This window comes from Coenobita brevimanus, chromosome 96 (genome assembly GCF_032717465.1).
Source record: "Coenobita brevimanus isolate Jiangsu-jjx chromosome 96, ASM3271746v2, whole genome shotgun sequence".
NCBI lineage: Eukaryota > Metazoa > Arthropoda > Malacostraca > Decapoda > Coenobitidae > Coenobita > Coenobita brevimanus.
Window position 1 is genome coordinate 19,001,381 of NC_137049.1, and position 27,419 is coordinate 19,028,799.

Genomic DNA, 27,419 nt, shown 5'->3' on the forward strand with positions numbered 1-27,419 from the left:
GGTAAAAAAAAAAATGAATAGAAGCAGGAAAAGCAGAGAAAGAAAAAGGTAAGCAGAACTAAAAACACTGTGAGAAAAAAAGTAGAATATAAAAACAAAAATAAAACAAATTTAGAAGAAATAAGAAAGGTAAAACATAAAGAAAACTCAACAGGAAAATCTACTTAGGTTACACATCGTTCTGAAAAATACGTACAGTATATATAAACGGCTTTAAAGGAAATAAGAAATAAGACTGGTAAAACATAAAAAAAAAATCAACAGGAATATCGAAGTAGGCTACACATCGGTCGAGAGAAAATATATATATATATATATATATATATATATATATATATATATAGAGAGAGAGAGAGAGAGAGAGAGAGAGAGAGAGAGAGAAATGTCTAACAATGACACAAGGAGGCCCGCAGCAGTGAGAAATGGGGAGGAGGGAGGAAAGGCCACAGAAATCGCTGGCATTAACAGAATTTCCCGGCCAGTAAGGGACGTATGGCAGGCCTGACCAGGGTGGCGATGTGGGGGCGATGGAGGGGGCCGGTTATTGTGGTAGTTGTGGTAATTGTGGAGGGTGAGGAGGTTGTGGTTATTATGGAAGGTGTGATTCTCGTGGTAGTTGTAATTGTGGAGGGTGGGGAGGTTGTGGTTTTTATGGTAGGTGTGATTCTTGTGGTAGGCGTAATTGTGGAGGGTGGGGAGGTTGTGGTTATTATGGAAGGTGTGATTCTTGTGGTAGGTGTAATTGTGGAAGGTGTGGTTGTTGTGGAGGTGTTTGAGATTTTGTAGTTACGGGTGTGGAGTGGTCTTGAAGATAATACTAGAGACGATATTGTGAAGGAGGTTAGTGTAGTTGTGGTAATTGTGGAAGATGTGGTTGTTGTGGAGGGTCTTGCTATGGTGGGAATTAGGAGGAGATAGTGGAAATCTGCCGTGGTTGTGGAGTGTATGGTTGTATAGTTGAGAGTGTGGAGTTTTGTTGTGGTTGTGAAGATTACTGGAGGTCGTCACTGTGGGTATCTAGTTACTTGTGGTATTTCTGGAAGGAGAGCTTGTTGTGGAAAGCTGAAATACCAGTTAAGTGAAAGCTTAAGGGCCAATTAAATGAAAGCTAAAAGGCCAATTAGATCTGTTGGTTGAGTCAGTGATGGAGGAAAGAATGGAAAAATCGCTGGTACTAGCACTATTTCCCACTCAGTAAGGGACGTATAGCAGACCTTGTGTGGGTGGCGATGTGGTGGCGATAGAGGGGAAGGTTACTGCTGTACTTGTGGTAATTGAGGTTGTCGTGGGTTGTGGTAATTGTATTTATTGTGGTAATTGTGGTTGCTGCGGAGAGTTTGATTTTTATGGAAGTTGTGGTGATTGTGGAAAAAGTGAAGTGTTGGAGATTTGGTAGTGGTGGAGATGAGAAGTGTTGGTTGTGTGTGCTTGGGAAATTTGGTGTGGTTGGTTATGTGGCAAGGTGTTTTAGTTGTGGTAATTGTGGGGATTAGTTGTTGTGGCGGCTGTGCTTATTGTAGGAAGCTTTCGAAGAGGGTTGAAAACGTGGTGGTTGTTTTTGTGAAGTGGGTATGGAGGAGTTGTTAAGTTGGTGCCAGTGTGGTGGTGTATTGTGATGTAGTGTTGTAGTTATGATATGAGTTGTGCTGTTGTAGTTATGTTGTGTTGAGGTATTATTATTATTATTATTATTATTATTATTATTATTATTATTATTATTATTATTATTATTGCTGCGTTACATTTACTGTCTTGCCAAATACTGATTGTGGCACCGAGTAATGAAGACATCAGTTGTAGCCGCACTATACTCGTCGCCTTCTGTCGTTATGGCTGTAATGTTGGTAGTTACAGTGCTCCCACAAGCCTCTCATGATGGGGGTGATTAGGGGGCCTGTGATAGCAATTAAACGCTCCGAGGCCTGATAACTGGTCGTAATGGGCGGGGAGGTGGTGGGCAGAGGTGGGGAATTACATTTATTTTTGTACCGCCTCCCTTGCTGAATTGTTGCTGGTGTAACTTCGGTCTGCCATTAAAATTTGGGTGTTACTGAGGTGAGGGTAATTGGTTTCTAAGGTATTTATAGGTTGTGTGGATAGGGGAGAAGGACAAGTACACACGTCTGACATGTACGTTCAGTCAACTGTTTGAAAAGGTCGGTGTGGTAGGGAGTCTGGAAGCACCCCTTGTGATGGTGCAAACAGTTTCCTATGTGTACAGTTGGTCAAAGTTCCGGTGGCTTACTTTACCTTAGTGTTGAATTCTGACACCCATTGAAACGGATATATTTACCAAGGTCGTTTTTCCGTACTATAGCATTCACACCCACCCATAGAAAATTACATTCTTGCTTAGTTCATGTGGCCATACTATAGAATTCTGACCCACCCACAGAAGTTGATATGCAGGTAGTTGCGTAAGAAGATACAGGTACACAACACATAATTACGTCTGTCAGTCTGTATATCTATGTCTGTCTTTTCGAGTTCTGAGTTTTGAAATCCTGGGCGTAGAAGGATTTCAAGCTTCATTTTTGTTACTGGATTATTTATGTGTATTCACCAAATATTTTGATAAGGTTACGAGTCATAGGTTAAAGGCTGAAGTCACAGGCTCGAGAAGTAATATACTCAAGCGGTCGTTTGTCTTTCTCTCGTGGATCTTGTTTTTCTATTTCTTTTGGCGGACACATGCAACATTGAAGTGACATATGAACGTACAGCCAAAGAAGCAACCATCTTCCCTGGTCTGTCCGAAGAAAATATACAACTGATGAAATATAATGAATACTCTATCTCTACTACTGTGCTTTTCAGATTATTCGATTTTTCCGCTATGTCTTCGCCAAATTTTGGGAAGATACTTGTGTCTGTACCACTTCTAGAGATGTATTGAAAACGGTGTATGTCAGGGAGCCTCCTAAGCCCCCGAAAGTATGGCATGCAGTCCGTATGCATGACTGAGTGACGCATTTCCTGGTCCGCCTTCTCTTACGTAATGGCAGGGCGGGGGGGTGGGGGGGGTTCAGATTTAGGTGTTCCGCGAGGCACTATATTTGCCGCCCCTTACCCTGGCTCGTTTGGCCGCGCTAGGTAAACACCGGGAGGCGGCCTGAGTGGTTACCCTGCACCCCACCTAACCCCCTGCATCCCCACCCAACCCCTCCACCCCCGCCCCACCCCTCCACCTCTTGACTCACCCCTTATCGTCATTTCTCCTACCTTACCTCCATTTCCCTTCAGTCTTTCCACCTCACTGGCTTCTGTCACTCCTTACCCATCGTTCCTTACCTTTCATACCTCGTCCCTTTCTCCCCCTCCATCCGCTTACCCACCGTCCTCTTATTCTTCCATCCGTCCTTCCCCTCACAGTCCCTCCTTACCCCTTACTTCCCATTTCTCCTTCATTTTCCTCTCATTACACCTACATTAATCCCCGGCACCCCCCTTTTTTCCTTGCGTTTTCTTTCCCTGCCTCGCCCCTCTCTTTCTTTCCGTCATTTCTTTTGCTTTATTACTTCCTTCCTCTTTAATTTATTACCCTCCTTTTTCATCTCAGTCAGTCTCCCTTTCTTCCCCCTACTTCTTATTCTCTCTGACCTTACCCCTTCCTCCTCTTACCCTCTCGTCTTCTCTTCCCTAACCCATCATCTTACCTCCCCCCTCTCCTCTCCTCATCTCTTCTCTCCTGACCCTTCAACAATCATTTCTTCGTTCTCTCACTCCTCGCCACTCATCTCCTTCCCCCTTTTCTCATATTCTCGTTCTTCACACTTTCATCTCCTAACCTTTCACTCCTTCACTCCTGCATCACATACCACTCATGGTTTCTTATTTTACTTCTTTCTTTATCTTGTCATGCCCTCACCTTTCTCTCATCACTCGTCCCCTAATCCCATTTACCTGGCTCCCGCATCCCTTCATCTCTCCCCCTCCCCCTCTCTCCTTTCGCTCCCTTCATCCAGTTTCCCTTTCTCACCATCTCACTGCTTCCTCTCTCCCTCACTACCTACATTCTCACGTCCCTCTGTTTCATATCCTTCGCCCCTCATTCCCCCTCATCCTTCACCCACCGTTCTGCCCGTCTCACATATCCCCTATGTAACCCTATCCCTTCCGACATCTTACCTCTCCCCCCTCCCCTCCTTTACCCTTTCCTTCCCCAGCTGTCTGTCTTGTCTCTCTCCCTCCCCTCTTCATTCCTTCCTATCTTCACCCCTCACCCTAGTCCCATCTCCCTCTAACTCCTCGTCCCCCTACTTCAACCCCCGCCTCCCACCCCTTCCATCTCCTTTGTCCCTTTACATACTTCTCTTTCTCCACTGTCCTCGCCCCTTTTCCTTCTTCCATCTCCCCCTAACCCCTCCCCATCTCACTCCCCTAACCTCTCCCCCGCTCACTCCTAACCCCTCACCCTCTCACTCCCCCAACCCCTCCCCTTCTCACTTCCCTAACCCCTCCTCCTCTCACTTCCCTTCTTCCTCCCCTCCCTCCCAGCCCGTGGACCGTATATCAGCGTGCCCCTCCAACTAATAAACACATTACCCTCTTAACCTGGCACTGTTTATCCACTCGCTTCCTCCTTCACCCACCCTCCCCAGAGCCACGGGGCCAAATGGTGAGGGCGAATGACTGCTGCGCCTGGCGATGGAAGAAGGGTATGTGATTAATTCTGTCGCTTCGAATATATTTTTTCTTTTTTAATGTTAGCCTGTTCTTGTTACCTGTCGTGGTGAAAGGGGTTACTGGGGACTGTTTCTAACCCCCCGGAACAAGGAAAGCCCGTTGTAAGCTGTTTAAAGTCATCTGGAAGGAATGAAAAAAATAAAGTGAAAAGTTAAATGAAAAAATGAAATGAAAAAGTAAAAGGAAAAAAGATGTACAAGTAAACTAAAAACTAAAACGAGAAAGTAAAATGAAAAAAAAAAAAGTAAATGAAAAATAATATGAAAAGTAAAAAAAAATGAATGGGTGAAGAATAAGGCCACCATTAAACTATTCCATTTTCACTGCTATTTACGGAACTTTAATTTTTAGTGTAAATTTGGATCGCCCACCAATAATAGTTCTGTGAGGTGGGGTAAGGCATTAAGAAAAACCAATCTGAAGTGTATTTTTAACCTAATGCCCTAAACATGAGGGGTAGTTCCGTGGTTAATTTAAACAATCAAATTAGTATAAAAATAAAATATAAAAATAGCGATGTTAATGGATTTTTGGAAATTACAGTGACCCTTTCACTATGTAGGCTCTTTCCTAAGCCGAAAATAAGCCTGGCAAGTTCAGTAATGAAATATACAAAACCGTCAACGTACTGAAAGGACTGAAAAAAAAAAAAAGTTTGTGGACGTGTAAAAGTCATTCCTTGAAAATTGAACAAAAGTTAAAATCAGGACCATTCAACTCCAGATGCCTGTACATATTGAGTTTTGAAGATTGAAGGTCATAGGTCGCGAGGGAGTGATCAAGGAGACTGTTCTTGAAAGGGACTCCTCGTACTAAAGGGATTATTGAAGTCTACAAAATCCTTCAATTCACCAGATCGCATAAGAAGAATAAAATCATCAGAGACAGCTAGAGTATGAAAAGGAATACGTTATCAGAGTGAAGCGCTTACTCTTCCTCTTCACCTGTACCATTTCTCCCTCACCTCTCTCACCCCAAGTCATCACCTTTCTCTCCCTCACCCCTCTCACTCCAAGTCTTCACTCCTTTCTCTCTCATCCCTCTCAATGTCCGTCTTCAACTTCCCTCACCCTCTCATCTTGTGTCGTCACCCCTTTCTCCCACACCCCTCACCCTGCGTCTTCGCCCTTTTCTCTGTCACCTTTCTCCTTCTGTGTCTCCATTCTTTCTCACCCTTCTCGCCACTCATCTTCATCCCAACACCCCAGCTGAGAAAAAGGCAGCGAGGCATTGTTATTCAGGTTGGTTGTGTGTGGCAAGACAAAAGTGCCGGTGTGGTGTGTCCTGTTCCTCTCTGACCCGCCTCGACCTCTCTTGCTTTTCCTGCCCCCTCTGTCTCTCGCGCCCCCTCCCTGTCCCCTCCCCCGAGAAGTTTCCTGTACCCCCACATGCTGACTTCTTCCGCACCCCCGACTCCAAAAATCCCCCACGCTTTTCCTGGGACTCGCCCTCGCATTTTATTGTTTTTCAACCCCCCCACCCCTTAGACCGTCTTGGCTTCTCCCTTCTACCAGTGGAAACCCCCCAACCCTTGAAAGCCTTCCGCCTCCTCCCCTCAGGCTCCCCTTTAAAAGTCCCCTCTCCCTATGCCTCATTCTTTCATTTTCCTCTTCCTTCCCCTCTCATCGTTCCCTCCTGTGCCGTTCCTTGAGAAATCTCCTATCCCCCCTTCGCCCTCCTGACAGCCCCCCTACGCCACTCTTAAAAAGTTCCCTCTCCCTCTGGCCCGTTATCTCACTCCCAAGTTTTTCTCCCCATCGTCCTGCCTTCTTCCCCTGCACTATCCCTTTCCCTCTTTAACGACCCCTTGCCCCTTCTGTGTTCCTTCTCCCTCTCCCGAAAGCCGCCTACCTTCCTACTCTCCTCTGCCTATGATACACTCTGACTCATTCTTCCTTCGCCTTTCATCCTACCCCCACCATGCACCCCCCCGTCCCCCACGTCACAAAACCTCTCTCCCTATAGCTCTTCTTCCTCATTTACCCTCTCACCACCCCTGCCTCTTCTTAATGCCCCCTCTCCTTTTCAGAGAAGTTCCTCTCTCCCCTGCCACCTTGTCAAGAAAATTTAGTAGGAGAAAGAGGGGTGACAGGTATTGTGTGTGGAGAGCAAGGAGGAAGGAAGGAATATTTTTCTGTCTAATATGCAACTTTCTGAGAATTTATTTTATGCCAAATGTATGCTTCGTGGTTCTGCATGCTAAAAGTGATGTGAGAGGGATTTTTAAACAGAGGCACTTGTATGGATAAGAGGCATGTATGGAACGAAACATATCGGAAGGAAATGACAGTGTGGGGATGAATCGTTGTAAGAGGTCTGTGAAATCCAAAGGTGAAGCGATCGAGATAGACCTCGGAGTAAGCATTGGGGCGTGACAGCGTAATTTTCACACTTGCTTTTGTCATTATATGTCACAGCTAAGAGACAATAACAGTGAATGAGGCGTGATTTGCGGCACACCATATTTTAGGGAACGACGCGATTGTGTTCAAAGTACAAATATATAAACACGACAGTATTGAGCATCCACATATATAATCTAAAACACTGCATCTCACACACACACACACACACACACACACACACACACACACACACACACACACACACACACACACACACACACACACACACACACACACACACACACACACACACACCACACCACAGCATCCATCCCCCACACAGACTGACCCCCCCTCCCCCTCCTACACCCAGCACTATCGTATCAGCGACACAATCAATACCAATTAATTAAACTTTTCCATCAGGACAGAAGTATGGCTGTTGGTATGGTGTTTTCGAGTTCTTTGTCCACCGCGGCCACTCGCTCTCACAAAGATGACATTTTCGCTCTTTGGAGGAGAAAGGATGGCTGACTTCAGTGTGTGTGTGTGTGTGTGTGTGTGTGTGTGTGTGTGTTAGGGGGAGGGGTTGAGTGTGTGTGCGTGTTCATTGCATGTGCGTGATGTCTATATTCAGCCTTCCGGATACAAGCCCCTTTTCCAGGTCATTTCAGCCGTGTTTTGACCCCAGACCGTTTTCCTCGCCCTAAATATACACACCAACCCTGCTACTGCGAGCCTTCCCCCTTCCTACCCGGCGATATTTTTAAAGCCATTCCCTCACACATAAACACGAATTTCATTAGCTTTTTCTGAGGCATTAACGGCAGATGCAAACAATGGCGCCCTTGTGTTTACCATTTTTTACACCGCTGTATACGTAAACAGTGTAAAAGATCCTTGACTTGTGGTTAGAGGAAGAGCATGTTAAGATTATAATACTCTTCGCCGTATGGGGTCTTCCAGGTGTGTATAAAATGGCCCTGTTTTAATAGAAGTAGAATTTGAATGAGGTAATGGTAGTGAGTAGGCTTTTAAGAAATCTAGTACATTGTTTTTGTGAGATTATTTCGTAGCCTTTACGCGAGATGCAAACAGTGCTGGCCTTGTCGGGTGGGTGTTTATATTTTTTGCAAACTTAGGTACGTAAACAATTCATAAGGTAATCAACACAGGTACATGAGGTTAATTAAAGCTGGTTATTTATTTACCTTTATTTTTCACTACTCTGGAAGTGTCCTTATCAGAATAAACTTGTGAGGAGGAAGAAGGCGAAATTAGAAGACGTCATCGCACTGATGGTGTTAAGAAAATTCTCTCCCTCTCGTTAATACTTTTTTTCATTATTATTAACGACACACACACACACACACACACACACACACACACACACACACACACACACACACACACACACACACACACACACACACACACACACACACACAAACAGAGAGAGAGAGAGAGAGAGAGAGAGAGAGAAGGGGGGAGGAGAAAAGAACCAGTAGAAATAAGGAGAAAGAAGAAAAGGGAAGGGAAGGGAAGGGAAGGAAAGGTCAGAGGAAGGGAGGGAGGGAAGAGGAATGGTGAGGGATAAAAGACAGAGTCAGGTACTTAAAAAAATGAAGTAAATATTCCCCACACAAAATCCCTATCAGTCTCCCCTCTCACGTTTTCCAGGCCAGCATATTTGAAGCCCTCCACGCTCCATAATTCTCTCTCAAGATCTGTGGCGTAATATTTATCTTTCCGGCACACTGGTATGCATCTTCCTCCTTGTATTGCTCTGAGCCTGAGTTTGTGAGTCACTAGGGATGTGTGGGGAGTGCTGTGAATAATAAGTCGTTCAGTAAAAGGTGTTATGGTATAAAATGGTCTGATAGTAGCATGAATGAAAAAATGCATTTCCATGGTTATTAGAGATGGATTGCAGAGAGAGAGAGAGAGAGAGAGAGAGAGAGAAATATGAGTGACAAAGAAAGGTATAGAAAAGGTGAAATAAGAGAGGTAACTATGGTTATGGAGTGGAACAGACATTATATCCCCAGCCCATCTTTTCCATACCTCTATCCACCACCACCCACTCTGTAAACCCCTCCTTTCCCCCTCTTTATCAATCCCCTAATCTTTTCTCAACACCCCAGCATCTTTTAATCCCCAAGCCCCTCAAGTAATCAACCCTCCCCATGTTCCCCACCTCCCCACAGCCTCCCCCTGTCAACCATCAACCCCCAACCCCCCTACCAACTGTCTAACCTACTACACACACTATCCCCTACCAACTCTATAACCCCCCTCAACCACCCCCATAACCCTCCCCCCCATCGGTCTAATCGCCCCATTCATCCCGAGTGGATTGGATGTCTGGAGGGGGTAATAGTCTTTCTCTCTTTGGGGACCTTTTTGTTGGACCAGGGTGCTCGGGTCTCTCTATGTCTCTATCTCTTTGTCTCTTTCTTTGTTATTTGGCTGTCTCACACTCTCTCAAACTGCTGTGAGTGAGAGACAAAGGGGCAGTGGTTCTCTCTCTCTTTCTCTCTCTTTCTCTCATATGTTTGATTCTTGTATCCTCTTTGTTCACCTCACTCGCTTGTTATACTTCTACCTTCTGTCTCTTCTCTGTTCCATACACGTTTAGTTCCCGTCCTGTTCCCTTTGTTCACCTCACTCGCTTGCTATATTTCTTCCAGTTCGGATTTTAGATGGATTTCCCGTTGCTATCCCTCTGTATATCTTTTTTTTCCATCGCTTTTCCGTATCCGGTTGTAAATCCTCGCGTCTGTGTCCGCTTTGCCTGGGTTTTGTGTCTCTGGCTTTCTTTTGAACAATATTGTATCTGAATTCTCTGCTTGTCTGTTTCTTTGTCTTTCTGTTCGTATCGTGTCTCAGTATCTATATATCTTGGTACATAATTTTTGTACGTAATCTATCCACATGTCTGTGTATATATCTTTGTATTTCCATATATCCTTCTGTCTGTTTCTGTGTATGTATGTTTGAGGGTATCTGTGTATCCTTCTATCTATCTATCAATCTATCCTCATATCCTATCTATCGGTCTAATCTCTGTCTAATCTATCTATCTATGTTTTTCTGTCTGTATCCTCCCCTCCTCTCCTCTCCCCACGTCTTCCCTTCTCCTCTTTCCTTCCTCCCCTCTCCGTACGCCATTGATTATTTTCGCTCTTTTTACCCTTTCTGTTTATCACCCCATCCATCTTGGGGACTTATTCTCGTGGCCTTAGGAGCCGCAACACCTTTTAGTTTGTGATTTAGTCTGACTTTGCCACCGAAATCTCTCTCTCTCTCTCTCTCTCTCTCTCTCTCTCTCTTTTTTTTTTTTTTTTCGTTTTTAATCTGTACTTTTTAAGGTGTGGGTAAGATAAAAGAAAAAAAGAAAAGGAAATTGAACTCCTGACACACCCCAAACATTCATTTTCTTACATTCAGTTCTTCGAAAATCTCTTAACTTTTCAGATTTTAGGAGCGATAAAATGAGCTACACATCGAGTCTTATTTTTAGATGCACCTAAGAGTACTAGAGACTCTTAGAAATGACAGAAGGTATAAAATCAGGCATCCTCTTCCTCTCAGTATAAAAAAAATTCACATTGATTTTTTTTCTGTGTTCCATAATGAGGGAGAGAGCGCGTAGGGGTTGGAACTCATTACTGGAGGGTAGAAGGGATGAAGTAGACGGGTAGTTGACAGAGTGGACGGGAAGAAGACTGAGTGGGGTGTGGAGTGGTGGAGAAAGGTGGAGAGTGATGAAGGGTGGAGAAGAGTGGGGAATTATGGAGAAAGTGGATGATGATGATGATGAATATTTAGTGATGAAAAGGGGGTCGAGTAATAATGGATGGAGAGTGGTGGTGAAGAATGGAGAGTGATGAAGAAGAGTGGAGAGTGATGAATGGTGGAATGCGATAGTGGAGGAGGATGAAAAAGGGTGGAGATTGGAGAAAGGAGAGGAGTGGTGAAGGGTGTAGAGTGGAAGAGAAGGATGGAGAGTGAAATGTGGGGAGTGGTAGAGAGGGTAATACTTTCTGATATGGGTTGTCTTGGGGAATTATTGGTTTGTTATTTGCTTGGATAACTGAAGCATCCACTGTTTTATAAATATAAGAATTTTTCCCATGATTCAGTCGTCATGGTTTAAGTAAGAGATTGGATAAGAAGACTTCGTGGTAAAAATTTATTGGTGAACTAAAAGAGCTTTGCAACACGTAACAGAATCCTTACAATAATATTTAATTTATAGTTGAAGCTGTGAAAGGTACTTACTTGTTTGGATATGGGATGAGTGGAATAACATTAATATCAGTTTTATGTCGGGGCGGTGACTGGTCGTTTAATGGCTTTTGATGTTAACGATGAAGATGATGGTGATGATGATGAAAGCACCAAATAAATAATGGTGAAAATTTTATCTGCAATACAAATCACGCCCAGACTACTAAGCAAAGCCAGTCACAACGAGAATTCATGGATGAAATAAATACAACTGTACCCCAAGTTGTCCCGTGTCCCTCTTCACGTCTCCCTCCTCCACGCACTGCTGAACCAATTTCCCCGATGTCATTACCCTCTGGCGGCGTGGTCGAAAATGAAACATGATTACCACGTGATTATCGCTCTGGAAAGTGAATTATTCGCTATGATGGCTTAAAGGACGAGGCAGAATGGACTTTTCAATCGGCGGCTTTGAGAGCAGCGGAAACTTTCGGTGGTCTGCTGATCGTATAATGGATTTTGTAAGTAGGGCATGACGTGAATATATAAATGGAAATGTCTCGCTTTTGGAGGGAAACTAACGTGCTTGGCGATGTATGAAAATGAACTATAAAAATTGTGGGAGAAATGGGCCTCTTGGCAGAGAACGATAAAGGTCATCATCGAAACTTATTTAAACATTTCGTGTCTTGTTATGACGGTGTGTCTTGAAGGCTTTGTTATTTACAGTTTTAGAAAAGATTTTATTCATCTAAGGATTTTCGCTAAACGCCGGCTTCTGATATTAGTGTTTCTCTTATCACACTAATGCCAGTTACAATGAATTGTCAGATCCACAAAGTTTTTACCAGCAACAGAATTATATGTAATGAATGAAACACTGCCTTTAGTGATCTTCAGGAAAAGTGAAGGTGTCTACACAAATTTTCTGAGTAAAGAACAAGTGTATTCTCTGTTCGTAGACTGTGAATGAAGGAAGGAGAGACACGACCATGCAAGACAGAAATTGAGACGTTATGGGAGGCAAAGTGCATAATTCTTTCATGTTTGCTTAAATCTTGATAAATTTCCACTTTTTATTTTTATTTTTTTTTTATGCTTCATGTAGATCAAGTTTGAAAAGCCTCTCCTAATCTGAAATCGTTTGTCAGTAGGAAGAATATGTTACTGGAACATCTTTGAACAAAAGTGATTAATACTTTCAAAATTTAATGTTTTCATATTTTCTTAGAGCTCAGTAAAATACCTTAATGATTATGTGTTTTTTTGTAATCAGTCTTAAGAGGCTCTCCCAAGCTGAATAAAATCATCTGTCAGTCGCAAGAATAGATTACTGACATGAGGCGTCATTTCACATAAATTGTTAAAAAAAAAAAAAAAAATTGGGAAACACTTGTAAATTTGCCCAGATGGTAATGAATAACCATAACTATGAACGTTTCTCGGCGATCCATTTTGAAACGCCTCTCCTTTCCTGAATAAAGTCATCCCGTCAGTAGCGATAATAAATAACGAGAAGGTAAATACGATGATAAATAACAAGAAGGTAAATACGATGATAAATAACGAGAAGGTAAATACTTCCAAATTACCTTAGATGTTGATAAATAACCTGAATTATTAAATATGCTTCTCCACGATCCCACATAAATCTCCCGCCGACCGCCAAAGCCGCCGCAAAGAATGGCCTCGGCAACTTTAAGAAAATTTGTGTTTTATATCATGTCCTGCCAACATAATTTAGATATTTTGGAATTATGGCCGCACCGCAGAAGGCCATGGCTCTTAAAGTGGCCATTTTCCTTTACCGCGGTGTTGTAGAGGGGCGCCTTCGTGTGGTGGCACAGATATAGCCATGAGGGTCCAATGGCTGTATATGAAGATCTCTCGGCTCCCTCCCTACTTGTCCCCCTAAAGAAGGAAGGTGGACTGCAGGAGGCTGGCAACTTCAGCCTGCAGTCCACTGGGTTTATATTCTCTAGTCTGTCCCCATTTCCCCTCCCCCCCTCTCATTGTTTGCCCTTCAGTCCGATAATGTATATTTTCATTTTAATCTTGGTATATCCAGACTTACTCGCTTTTTTTTTTTTTTTTTTTTTAAGCTCTGGTGAAACTTTGCGAACTGACTGGGTTAAATACAGCCTTTATTTACCCCTTCACTTCAGGAGGTCTCCCAAAACTGAATTGAATCATGCGGATATAGCAAGAATATATCAGTAAAATGCGTCACTAGATTGAATTAATTATTGTTTGCTGTACATGTATCTTTATTCTACTTTTTCGGTTTTCTCAGCTCTCTCTAACCCTACACATTCTCTTACCATTTTAGAATATGTTAATTTACCCCCCATCCCGGTTCTCTTCGCCTCCATTAACACCCTCCACTCCCTCTGCCGTTTCCTCCTCTACCCTCATTATCCCCTTCATTACCCCTTCCTCCACAGAACCCTGTCAAATTTTCTTACCTGAGTACGTGGCATGTCTGCTCAAATACCAGAGGCCATTGTTATAAACACTATTAAACTTAGGCTGTGTTTATTTTTTAAGTGAGTCTGTTTTTAAGAATTCTTTGATGTGCGTTTGCCTTCAGTCATACATCCATTAAATACTTTATGATCGGGTTTGACCATTAGTGTGCAAAGTTGCGAAAAAAAAATATGTGATAGTTAACTTTTATGGAGACCTGATTCTTGTGCAAATTGGTTATGATCCTGTGTAAATATTTGAGGTGATTCTTTTCTTCCTTTGACTTGGCTTGTATAGTAAAATATCAGATATCAGTTAAGAATGCCAGTAAGTAAAACAACCCCTCACATATTTCCCAGTGCAATGTGTAGGGACCCCAGTCTAGCTGCTGCCGTCCATTTTTTTTTTTTTTCTTCTACTTCTTAAACAGTGAGAAAAATTTAAAAGTAAGTGAAATGTGGTTGACGATTACCATAGACTTTATTATTTATTTATTTATTTTTCCATCGGGGATTGGGGGTGAGCGATCTTCGTCTTTGTTCCTTTTTTCTTTATCTCTAGCTGACTTTATGATGTCTTGCAAGTAGACTGCCTTGCTAGTACGAACATTTGCCTTCATTCAAGTGTTCAACAAGTATGATACCTTTCAAACAAATAAGCTTCGAAAGTCATGTATGAGCAAAATATCGTCTCCCAAGCTCACGGTCTTCCTTGTGCTGTCATTTGCTTTCTTGTTCATGTTTGCATCAAAGTCCCCGAGAAGCTTATGATTATTTTCTCTCAAGCACACAGTTTTGGTTGTATGTTCAATCGTTTTCACTTACGTGTTCAGAAAGCATAATATTAACCTAATCTCTGAGCATTCTTGTTTGTATCTACGCTTGATTTCTTTCAGGCCTTTAAAAACCATGTAACAGGTCATCAAGATCCATGTAATACTGTGCTTGAACCACAGTTTTATTTGTACCTCTGCGTTTGTTAAAGGCCTTAAAAAATATGCAATATTCTCCAAGTACAGTTTTGTTTGAAGTGTCGTGTTCTCTCATTCAGGTCTTCAAAAATCATATAATTTTGCGTTTCAGGTATAATATTGTTTCAAATATTAGTTGGTTTCGTCCATAATCTTCTAAAACAAATCTTTCCAGTAAACAGCTTTTCCAGATGTGAGTATTGGTTTTTCCATACGCATTATAACTTTCCAGGCACACACTCTTGTTTGTAGTGACGTTTGCTTTCGTATTCATCCGGGGAGTGGGCTAGATCCTTCACTTCCTGAGAGAGGGACTGCCACCTGGATTCACTCTGATCCACCCAGGTCCACTTCGCCACTTACTCGCTCTTGGCCGGGGCTCGTGTTGTCTCAGTCCCTCTGTGTTGTGTCGATTGGAAAAGGAATAATTGTGATGGAGGGATACAAAGCTCCTCACTGCAATCACGTCCATTTTTATTGCCAGTTTTATCTTCAGACGATTTTAATGGACTTTTAACTTATCGAAGAAGTGGGGTTAGATACAAGTAGTAGTCTAGGGTTGTCAGTTGTGTCTTCCCTTGCGGTCTTCAGTCTATTGTTGATAGGAAAGAATGTGATGGATTTCATACACTGATGCTTAAATTGTGTGTGTTGTGAGGATATGCGTGTGAGTGTCGTGATCTGAGGATGTAAATCAGTCTTGTCAGGGACCCGTATTGTCTTGGATACTCTGTCTTTTGTCCGCGGAGAAAGCAATGTGATTTATTTTTCTTTCTTTCTTAATTTTATTTATTGTAGGACTGGTAGCCGTAGTCGAGGTGAAGACTTTGTATGGCAGTTATTTACACATCATAAAACTGATGCCAGCCATTTTTTTCCACTGTACAGTATTGTATAAAAGTTCGAAACATCATCAGTATATCAGTGGACGGTAACTATGCCCCGAGTTGGATGTATGAAGAAAGGAAGAAATTTTTGCACCAATTAATATGCCATTTAAGACGCACTTACGTAAATTGTTCAAGCTAGTAAAGATGTTTGCCTTCAGATGCTATTAGTTTATGGTGTATTCTGTCCTTTTAATTGGAGTAGACCATTTTTTTTTTCGAAGTATATGTAAGTCTCAAGGATCTTGCCCCCATACGTGGAGCTAAAGCATTACATGGATACCCTCTTCGTGAACCCCAGCCCCTTATATCCCAGCCCCTTATATCCCAGCCCCTTGTATCCCAGCCCCTTGTATCCCAGCCCCTTATATCCCAGCCCCTTATATCCCAGCCCCTTATATCCCAGCCCCTTATATCCCAGCCCCTTACATCTCAGGAATCCCGTTTATCCCATTCTTGCTGACACCAGACCAACATGTTCACTGGAAGGGACGCCATTTTAATTCTAATCTATGCTTAAACGCCATCGCCCCATACGAGCAGCAAAGGCGTTATGTAAATGCCCCTTCGTGCATTTCTGGGTCGCTGGTGGTCTATGGTCTAAGCGCGAATCGGAGCGTGAATCTGGCGCTGAGTATTGCTGAGCGGTTTGAAGCCCTGAGAGGCGGCTGTGTAAGTTTTTTATGTTTTCTTGTTATAGTTTCGTATGGAAAGAAATGTGAATAATCTGAAGTACACCAAATGACCGAAACTATACATTTTTATTGCATTACTTTCGTAAATTGTAAACCATTTTCTCGAATTACCTGTGAGCCATAAACATCAGGCGCCCCTATGCAAGGAACCAAGGCATTATGCAAATAGGCGTGTCTGCGTTTGTGGGTGGGTGCCGTGCCCCACCGTGACCCAGCAAGCCGTGTCGCCTGATAAAAGTGTGGCCGGGGCATGCATAAACACCTCCCATTACCACTGCCATCACCCATTAACCTTCCACACGGCTGTTAGTGCCACAATCAGGCATGCATGACGTCACCCCCCTTCCGTTGTCTCCATGCCTTCTCGTTTCCTTGTTTCCATTTAACCTTGAAAGGGATAATCAGAATTTAAAAATAAAAATCGGGCCCCATACGTTCGTTACACATAGTCTTGCTTTCTTCTTTGCAGTTAACTTAGAAAAATATTGAGAGAAAAAGAATATATATTTTTTTGGCTTGCGAGAACAAAGAAAAGAAACTGAAAGGATGACATGCAGAGAGTAATACAGGAAGTGTCTTTTGCAGTAGCGATAGTAAAGATAAAATTATATAACACTGGGAGGAGGAGAAAGACTGAAGAGAGGCAAAGGAACTGCTAGGTTAACTCTAAATAAAAGCGTGATGTTAGCCTGAATAATGACTCAAGTATATCTATAGAAGCAAAAAGGTTGGCTTAAAGGCTGACTGGAGTGAGAGGGAGAGGGAGGGAGAGGGAAAGGGGATGGAGGGAGAAGGAGAGAGAAAGGGGAGAGAGGGAGAAGGAGAGAGAGGAAGGGGCGGGAGAGAAGGAAGGAAAAAGGAAGAGTGGAGTGGTTTAGAGGTGACTGGGGCCTGGGAAGCAACAAAAGGAAAGGATCTGAGTCAGTGGATATCGGAGGACGGAAAAATACTGGGACTTTCTTAGCCGTGTGTGTGTGTGTGTGTGTGTGTGTGTGTGTGTGTTTATAGTGTCCATGCTGGTGATATGTGAAGGTGTGAAGTGTCTCCTGTCAGTGTCTGGATGATGATAAAAATGACAGAGAAGCCATGAAGCGAGAGATGATGAAAATAGAGGTGAGATGAGACTGTGGAGGGGGAGAGAGTGGCCAGCATCTCAAGGAGGGGTCCAAGGAGAGGGAAACTGAGAGTGAGAGGGAGCAAGAAAAAACTGGGGTAATCGCTTCATGGGAAGGGTGAGGAGAGGAGGAAAAGGGAGGGGAGGGAAGAAGTGAGAATTGAGGGCAGAGGGGAAGGAGAGAGTTTAGGATGTTGAGAGAGAAGGAAGAGGATAGGAGAGAACAGGAAGGAACGGATAACAGAGGGAAGGAGAGAGTTTAGGATGTGGAGGAAAGAGAAGGGAGAGGAGAGGAGAGGAGAGAAAAGCAAGGAATGGGGTGAAGAGGAGAGGAGGTAATGGTAAGGGGGGGAAGGGGGAGAAAGAGGAAGGGAGAAGAGAGGAGGGAATGTGATGGGAGGAAACGATAGAAGAGTTAAGAAAGGGCAGGGGAGGAGATTGGATGTAGAGGAAAGGAGGAATGGAGGGGAAGGAATTGGATTGGGAGGAGTAGCATGTAGAAGCTTGTGGGAGGGGGGAGGAGGAGATAGAAGGGGAGGGGAGAGCCAGAGAGGAAGAAACGGAGTAAGGAGGCAGGGAGGAGAGAGGAGATAAAAGACAGAAGGGTGAGGCGGAAATGGAAAAGGGTTAGGAGGAAGTGGAGGGAAGAAAAGGTAAGTTAATTGCTAGGTGATGGAAGGGGGATGGAGAGGAAGGGAGATAAGGAAAGAAGGGAGAGGAAGGGAGAGAAAGAAAGAAAGGGAAAGGAGGGGAGAAAAGGAGAAAAAGGGAGAGCAGGGGGGGCGGGGAGGCAGGAAAGGGACCCGTTAGCCCTGACACACCGGATAATGACTCCGATTGCTTGGGAAGTGACCAGTGGATCTCTCACTCGCTCACTTAGAGAGAGAGAGAGAGAGAGAGAGTTACCGCCGTCAGTAACCCCTTCGCTACGAGACTTCCCCATAACCTTTCTTATGCATATAGGCGTAAGTAAATCAAAATGCCTTTCATCGTAGTGAAGGAGTTAACCACATCACAGTCATCAGTTCGTCTTCATCTGACGGAACTGGGCAACTCTGCAATTGAATACTGTTGTGGTTGTGTGAAATGTTATAAGCCTTAGTTATGAGGTAGGAATAAGTGTCCTTGATTACTATACCCTTTTCCTCTAACTTGGCCTAAAATTGCCATCTCTCCACCTTGAATACTGGGTTCTTGCAATATATATTAATACTGGAATGTGAAATTAGTCATGAAGAAGTGCTATGGAGAGGATGTAGCGATGTAGGACTGTCTTTTTCTATCACTCATTTACAAGAAATATGTTACAAAAGGATGGAAATCTGGACTAAGTTAAAGTAAAAAGGTTGTAGGTAAATTTACACTTCATTCTGACTGTATTTGGCCATCAACTGAGCAGAAAGGGGGTTAGAGGTCTACGCCAGGTGAGAAGTTACGCGAAATACCTGTACTTCTAATAATTAACGTGCTAGAAAGGTAAAATAAAAGAAAAATGCGTAAGAGATTCCCGTGTTAAAGGTGTTAATTCTGACTGTGTGTTTAAATATAGTGTCGCGTCATATTTTCCTGGAATTAGCTTATCCTGCCTCGTAAATAGGATGGTGAATTAAGCCACCAAATCATGCTTGATCATTAATTGTAATTTTGGCAGTGAAGCATCATTGCCACGGAAAATATTCGGTTCAGGTGGACTAAAATGAAAACATACATACTGTATACATACTGTACGCACACCTGTGTTTCCCCTCCCGTTGGTTATTACACGTGATCAAACATACATACGTACATTCCGTGGCTAAAACACACACACACACACACACACACACACACAAACAAACAGACTGCCAGAAAACCCATGACTGATTAACCATAGAAGCCAGAAATCATGTATATATATTGTTACGAAACAGAGAAAGATAATGTACACTTTAAGTGAGAATACGAAGAGTCACTACTGTCCCGTAAAGTTCCAGGTTCAAAACAAAAGAGTTAGGTAAAATTACAAGTTAAAGTTTAATGCTTAAATTAACAACAAAACATTCAGAACTCATAAGGATAATGTAATGGCAAATAAACAGGTTAAATATATGGTTAACTGCAATAGCCTCTATTAACACGAAATTAGCAAGAGTAAATTTATCTAAGTCAGCCCTGATAAAATGAGATACCAGATAATACTCAGTGAATGCCAGATAAATAATTACAGATACAAACTATTATAAAAAATGACTGACATAAAGAACCCCACACGAATTACAAAAACTTCACTAGGCCTACAAATTAAACTTATGCTATACAGTACAAGAAAAAATGCAACAACAGTTATACTCAAATTACACACAGCTGCTAGATGTTTGGAGATTTCTTGAGCACTCACAATAATAATATCTGTACAGGGGAGGACAGAGATGTGAACAAAATGAGGAGCAGATCTAAGTGGCAATGATGCAGAGACTGAGCTCATTATATAGGGGCCAGCAGAGCTTGATACAACTTGTAATAAGGACGCGCAAATGAAGCTATGGGGACAAAGAGATGAAAATCCTGGTCTGAACTCCAGAAATGACGACTTACTCTACTATAACGGTAGAAGGGGGGGACTGAGGCAGAACACGCTCGTGATCAAACATGCAGCACACTGTGCGTTAAAATTACACAAAGGATGATGAAATCATAGGCTATGTAACAATATATATATATATATATATATATATATATATATATATATATATATATATATATATATATATATATATATATATATATATATATATATATATATATATATATATATATATCAGAGTAAAGAAAAAGAAAGAAAAGATAAAGTGGAGTAAAGTAACTACGACGATGAAAATCCCACAATCAGTTAGAAAATAGTGACCAAACACAAGCCACGATTATGTGAACGGAAGGAAGTAGAAAAAAAAACATCAGACAAAATAAGGGAGAAACATACAAAAAGGAAACACACCAGAGCCAATTAGAAGTCACAGTCATCAACCAAGACCATTCGGAAACCAAACTGTGATTCTACCTGGTTCCTACTCTTCTCTCTACCCTCTCCCTCTGACCTCTCCTCTCCTATCCCTCTCTTCTCTCCTCTTCCTCTCTTCTCTCGCCACATGTATCTCTCATCTCTTTCTCTCCTTTCCCTTTATATGTCTCCCCAGTCTGTTTTGCTTTCTCCCTTTTTTTTTGTTTACTTTTCTCCTCCCTCTCTCTCCTTTCTCTGTGCTTTCCTCTCTCCCTCCCCTATCCCCCCCTCCCTCTCTCTCCCTTAGCAACCAGTGTCGATATAACCAGCGTGGATTAGTGTCAAGGCCGGTGTGAGAGGAGGGGGGAGAGGTAACGAGGGGAGGGAGAAGGGAAGTGGGGATTGGAGAGGGGGGGACGTGGTGAAGGAAGGGGTGGGTGGGGATAAAGGTGTGAATGTTAGAGGGGAAAGGGGAGAAGAGATGAGGAAGAGTGATACAAGAGACATGTGGAGGGGAGGCAGTGAGGGGAAAGGAGACAATATGAAGTTTGGAGAGTGGGTGAGGGGAAATTGAAGTTGAGAGAGGGGTAAGATGACAAGGAGGGGAGGTACGTTTAAGGAACAAAATGAGAGGGTATCGAGAAAGAGGGTTCATATAATACAGGTGTAACAGGTGGGAAAAAGAGGAGATTGATAGGGCCGGGGAAAAGGAGAGGTTGGTGAGATGAGAGGGATGAGAGAATGGAGTGAGAGAATTGACGATCACAGGTAGGAGTTAGATGGAAAGACAAGGTGCGAGGGTTAAGGAAGGAGAGGGCTGATGAAAGGTGTGCAAGGTGAGGAGAGATGGAACAGAGATATATACGAGTAATTAAGGACGTGAAGGAAAGGGAGATGCGAGAGGTGAGAAGAAGGTACAAATAGGGAGGGATGTGAGAAGTAGGTGTGAAGGGTGAAAAATTGGTAGGGATGGGGACAGGCTTGGGTGGGGAAGAGGGTGGTTAAGGTAGGGTGATGGAGGGGAGGTAATGGGTGGGGGGATGAAAGGGTGAGATGAGTTCTAGGACGGGACACGGTGAGGACACAAAAGAAGATGGGATATGAGATGAAGAGTTGAAGGGTGAAGTGTAACGAGGGAATGGAGATTGCTAGAGAGGGGAAAGGGGGAGACAGGAGAGGGGAGCGGGAATTGAGGGAGGGTAAGAAGTGAGACAGGGGATAAGGGAATGAGGGTGAGAAGGTAGAAAACATCGAGGGTGGGGAAAAGTTTAGTGTAAAGAGGAAGAAGGGTGAGGAGTAGAGGTGTGAAGACTGGCAGGGTTGGGGAGGAGGGGAGAGGAGGTAAAAGAGTGGAGTGGGGGATTAGGGACGAGAGGGAGGTTGAGAGGCTTGAGGGAGGAGCAAGGTGAGAGGGTGCAGAAGAGGAGTTATCGCTGTGAGAGATGAGTTGAAAGGAAGATTGAGAGTAGTGGAGTAGAATGAAGTGAGGGGGAGAGGGGGATTTGCTGATGATGAAAGGAAAGAGGGGTTTGAGGCAGGGGCAGGGTGATGGGTACGGGAGGGAGAGAAAAGAATGTCAGGAGTATACATTGCGTGATGATTGTGAATGTATGCGTAGTGATATAGGAAGTGGTAAAGGATAGAAATGAATAGTGTGCAGTATGTCTAGATGCAAATATAAATATTTTTCTTTTTCTATCTTTCTTCTCCTGAACTAAATGGTTTCTCTCGCACAGTCCTTACGGATCATATTACGTGGATGGTTTGGCCTGTGAAACAGAACCAAGAAATTCGAAGGCTTGTATAATGAGGGAATGAATTTATGGCTCTATATTGGCTCTGTGTTGATAGATGACCTGCCTCTGTACATTCCCGTTCCTCTGCCTGCATCCCTTTCACCCAGTAGGACGGTGTTATGATGATTATGATGATGGTGATGATGATGATGATGATACAAATATAATCACATAACTTCTTTTTATATATTGTAAAACCCAAGACGTGAGGCACTGATGCTCTCTTTGCGCCCTTTTCCTGCTTCAAAAACGAAAATATGTAAGAGAATCCTGCCCTACAAACACACCCTTAGCCTGGGATGCTGTGTGTGTGAGAGGGAAGGGGAAGGAGTCCTATTCATGCTACTGCTGAAAGGAAGGCCAGCTCTCACACTGAAAATTCTTTGAACACCAGAAATGAATACGAAATAGAGGGACGTGAGCGGGGTGCCGGAGAACTTGTGACGCGAGACTCGGCCCTCTTGCGGAATGAAACTAGCCTTCTGTGTGTGCGTGAAGTGAAACAGGACCTCGACACTGAAACGGGAACATATTATTTGTTGCATGGGAGGTATTTATTTGTCATCCTTATGGTCGCCATCGTCAGTACCATCGTCGTCATCGTTCTCATTGTCAACGTCATCATCGTTCTCATTGTCAACGTCATCATCGTTCTCATTGTCATCGTCATCATTATAGTCAGTATCATCGTCAGCAACCAGCCTATTTTTGTCGTATTACGTTATCTGTGCCTCGTTTTATATCATTATTTTTTTTATTAGTTTGTGGTGTTAATATACAAATTCTGTGGTAGGGTATGTGGTATATCGTTAATGATAGGTTGTAAAATAATGTGGATATAGTGTAATACAAGGCTTATGACACAATGTACACCGAGCGCAACAAGGAATTCAACAAGTGCTGGAGAGGGAGGAAAGTGCTGGGGGGGGGGGTCGGAGGAAGGTGCTAGGAGAGGGGGCTGGGGGGGGTTCTTCCTAGCTGTCCCTTGAGAGAACATAAACTAGGCTGCCCCATTTGGGAAGCCAGGCCAGTTAGTCTGACACAAGGGAAGTTATGGCGGCAGATGAGGTAAATTTATACTTACTTAAACCATTAGTATTATTCAGGGGAAAAAATACTCTGCATGAAATAAATTCATGTATAGTACGTTCACTGAGGTAATAGAAATGGTTAATGTTTGGGGAATGATGGTCTTATCTGCTTTATTTTTCTGTTACCAAGCGTTTTGATTCTGTCCAGGAGAAAATTATCCAAATGCTGTGGTTAGAGAGAAAGCTTTGTTAGTCCGTTCAGTACGACAGCGTGTATTTGTTTTGTTTTTCCTTCCATCTAACGAATTTACCAAGTTTATGGGCAATCCCTCGTATCAAAGGCGTAAGTAACAATGTTCGATGACTAATTAACTAGAAGACGTCTGACATTTTACGTTCCCACTAGGCAGCTTTATATCTGTTTATCTGTCTGTCTATCTAACTTTTTCTTTTTCTTTATAATATAATGTCGAGGCCACGAGAAAAAGGCCTATGTGGGCTAAGTCTTATTGATTATACAGTAGTGTACAAAATGTTAACATCACACTCTGCGAAAAATGATGAAATGAACAAGGCATCTGGTAAGAAAATAGATGATAAATATAAGAGATTCACAATGATGAGGCCATAAATTTGACTTAACCTAAAAATGTGACGGGTTGAAAGACGAGTGGATGGAGGTGTGGCCCATTTTGGTCGGGTAATCTGATGATGACTCTCCTCCTTTTGCGTTTTTCTTCTTCCTGGTTCCTGCCCACCCCATTAATAGTAGTGGTATTAGGGATGGGTCCTTCACTGTGGGGGGTGTCTCCTTAGCTGAGAGAAATCGTCTGACAGGATGATGAACATAAATTCGGTAAACTGTAAGTGCCAGAACCTGTTTTTGCCCACTTTAGAGCGTAGGGACCAGAGGCTAGGCTACCATTGCTCCAGAACAATTAAGGCTTGGAGATCAACCCACGCCTCGAGTAGTGTTTGCAGTATATAAAACCTCTAGGCTTCTTTTGGATTGGAACCGTAGCCCATAGACCACAGCGCCTTCCGACCCCCAACACTCAGCCAATCGCACCACCCGGGGTCACATGTACTTAAAGCTTGTGTCTAACCCCGTCTACGGAAAGTCTCCCCTAAGCAGAACAAAGACATCTACTGTAGAATATTGAGAACGTACTTAGAGAAGACGTCATCGTACTGTTAGGATGAATACATTGTTGCTGATGCTGCCGATGATGATGATGATACTGATGATAATTTTCCTAATGACAGGGATTGAGAATTGGAGTAGAGAGGAATAGCCAAATGGTTAGATTAAAAAAATAATAATATTAAAAAGTCTGCTGTCTGTCCGAATCCTTAAGTACAATCAGTCGAAAGCTAATGGTCAGTGAAACAGATGAAAAATATATGTGTTCGTGACTGCTTATCCTCAGCGACCCTTCGTGAGACCATCAGGCAAACGACCGTGACTAAAGAGACCTGCAGGATATTTACTTTTAATGAAGAGAGGACACGATGGTGGTTTCTCTCTCAGCAGTGGCAGTAGGGGTTGAGTAGCGGAAACAGGAAGGAGAAAACAGGAGGGAAACAGGAGGAAAAGTCTGTATACCCTCTGTTGTGAATCCAAGTTGGCCACAGAAACACTCTTGGTCATCGTCGTCGTCTTTATTATCCTTGTCGTCCACGTCATATCTGTCGTCCTTATGGTCTTTGTCAGTAAGAATCCAATACCACAAGCATCGATTATCCAAACTGATGATATTGCCAGACCTTACCCAAATGAAAATCGACTGACCTGAGTATATAATGACTCTCTTTGCAATACCCATGAATCCTTGCAAATTATGGCCATTAGGAGGGCGTTTTGCAGTTGCGTTTCTTGTGCACTGCCGCCTGGATGCCAATAATTGTCGTCTGGGTTGTTGATTGCGAGTAATTGGGTTGGAGTTGATGATTATTAGGCCTTGAAAATGAGTTATGGTAATGAGTTGGATGTGTGTGTGTTTGGGTGAGTATGTTTATGGTGTGTGTGTGTGTGTGTGTGTGTGTGTGTGTGTGTGTGTGTGTGTGTGTGTGTGTGTGTGTGTGTGTGTGTGTGTCTTTCTGTCTGGAGTAGTTGCGTCCACGCGTATTCGTAAAATTTAACTTCACAGTAAAAACGAACGATCGTCGACTTACGCTAAAAAGTAAAAAAAAAAAAAAAAGTAAATATATGCGTAACTTCGTTGGATATATGAAAAGACAATATTACACACACACACACACACACACACACACACACATTAAGCTAAAATGTAGGTGAGAAGGCAAAAAACAAGTGATAGAGAAGCAAAAACAAGAGACAAAAATAGACCTATCCAATCTATTCTCTGGCTCGACGAATGTTGTGTAAGTGTTCCAGCCAGAGTAATGGTACACTCTGTCACCTAGTCAGTCTCTTTCTGTGTAGCTGTCTATCTTCATGTATCAATCTATCTATCAATCGATCGGTGTATCTATCCTTTTGTGCGAGGTATATATGTCTTCCCATCTGTGAATCAACACATCCATCTAACCTGTCTGTCCATACATCTGCTTGTGCTGTCTTTTCATCTGTCTGTCTTTATCTGTGTCTGTCTGTCTCATTCCTTGTCTGCCCAACTGTTATTTGCCTTTATCAGTCACCCAGCCTATATCCTATCAGTACTTCCCTTACCCAAAGAGCCTTCATTTTTTTTATTGTACCAGCCTCTTCCCTCATACACTTCCCCCTCCCTCATACACTCCCTCCCCCATACACTCCCCTCTCCTTCATACACTCCCCTCTCCCTCATACATTCCCCCCTTCCTCATACACTCCTCTCTCCTTCATACACTCCCCCGTCCCTCTTACACTCCCCTCTCCTTCATACACTCCCCTCTCCCTCATACATTCCTCCCTTCCTCATACACTCCCCTCTCCTTCATACACTCCCCGGTCCCTCATACACTCCCCCCTCCCATATACACTCCCCTCTCCCTCATACAATCCCCCTTTCTCATACATTCCCCCCTTCATCATACACTTCCACCTTCCTCATACCCCCCCCCTCACACATCCACTCCTCTCTCCTTCATCCACTCCCCTCACCCTCATACGCTCCCCCCTCCCTCATACACTCCCCCCTCCCTCATACATTCCCCCTCCCTCATTTAAACCCCCCATCCCCTTCCCACCAGTATCTATCATCGGCAGTGCTGCAGTGGTCACAATTTTGGGACGTCGGACGAAGATATATGCCAGCAATCCAGCGAGCGTGTAGCGATATCGTTCACTGTGGAAAATGATCGCATGCTGGTGTAGGCTTGGGTGAGATAGGGGGGGACGAGCCTAAATCTGTTTCATCCTTGTAATAAATCCTGGTTGAAAAGTGGTTGAAGGTGCTGTGGACGCATCGATTCGAGCCCATAAGAGGCGTCTAAGTTCAGTCGATCCTGTAACAATGCTGGGAACATTAGTCACATACTTTATCCATCTTGATTGTTAATAACTTGCCATGCCGCGGGATCCTACTCACGATTTTGTTCTGTGCAAAAAGAAGCCAGTTACAGAAAGCCAAACGTCGCTATTCTTAAGTTAACCAAGAAGCATCAAAATCCAGACCCCTTTATTTTGAGATGACTGGTTACTGTAGATTAACCGACTCAACCCAAAGACTTTTATTCACCTTCTTCCAGGCGTCTTGAGATATTTTAATTTGGCGTAATGACGGTGATGAAGGTGTTGTTGCTGATGATGATCGAGAGACAGACAGACAGACGGACAGACAGGCAGACAGACAATGCATAGAGAAAGAGACCATTACATTCCCCACATCTCACCCTCCAGATCCAGTAGACTCCTAATACCAGCACAAATATATGTAGATTTATGCGGCAAAAAATACCCATAAGTTTCTCAATAACCCTCCCAAGTTGTGTGGTATTTGTAGATTTACCACACGAGTTGGGTGGACTGTTCTTTATCGGGGTGTTTTATTCATGGGGTTTCGTAATATAAGACCTAAGTTTGTCGTGGTGGCTGAAAACATTTGGTACCTTTATTTGGGAAGGTGTGTTTGGTCTTGTGTGTGTGTGTGTGTGTGTGTGTGTGTGTGTGTGTGTGTGTGTGTGTGTGTGTGTGTGTGTGTGTTCGTGGTTTTAGGAGACTATTAGAAACCTTTTCCTTTGTCATTTGTTTATAGCACACTTAAATGATGTCATG

The 27,419-nt window shown here is 43.2% G+C and overlaps 1 protein-coding gene across 1 annotated transcript in view; it reads left to right on the top strand.

Annotated features, from left to right (window-relative positions):
* Positions 1 to 27,419, top strand: part of Ih (hyperpolarization activated cyclic nucleotide gated potassium channel Ih) — a 571,052-nt gene that overhangs the window by 136,552 nt on the left and 407,081 nt on the right. The window lies entirely within an intron of this gene.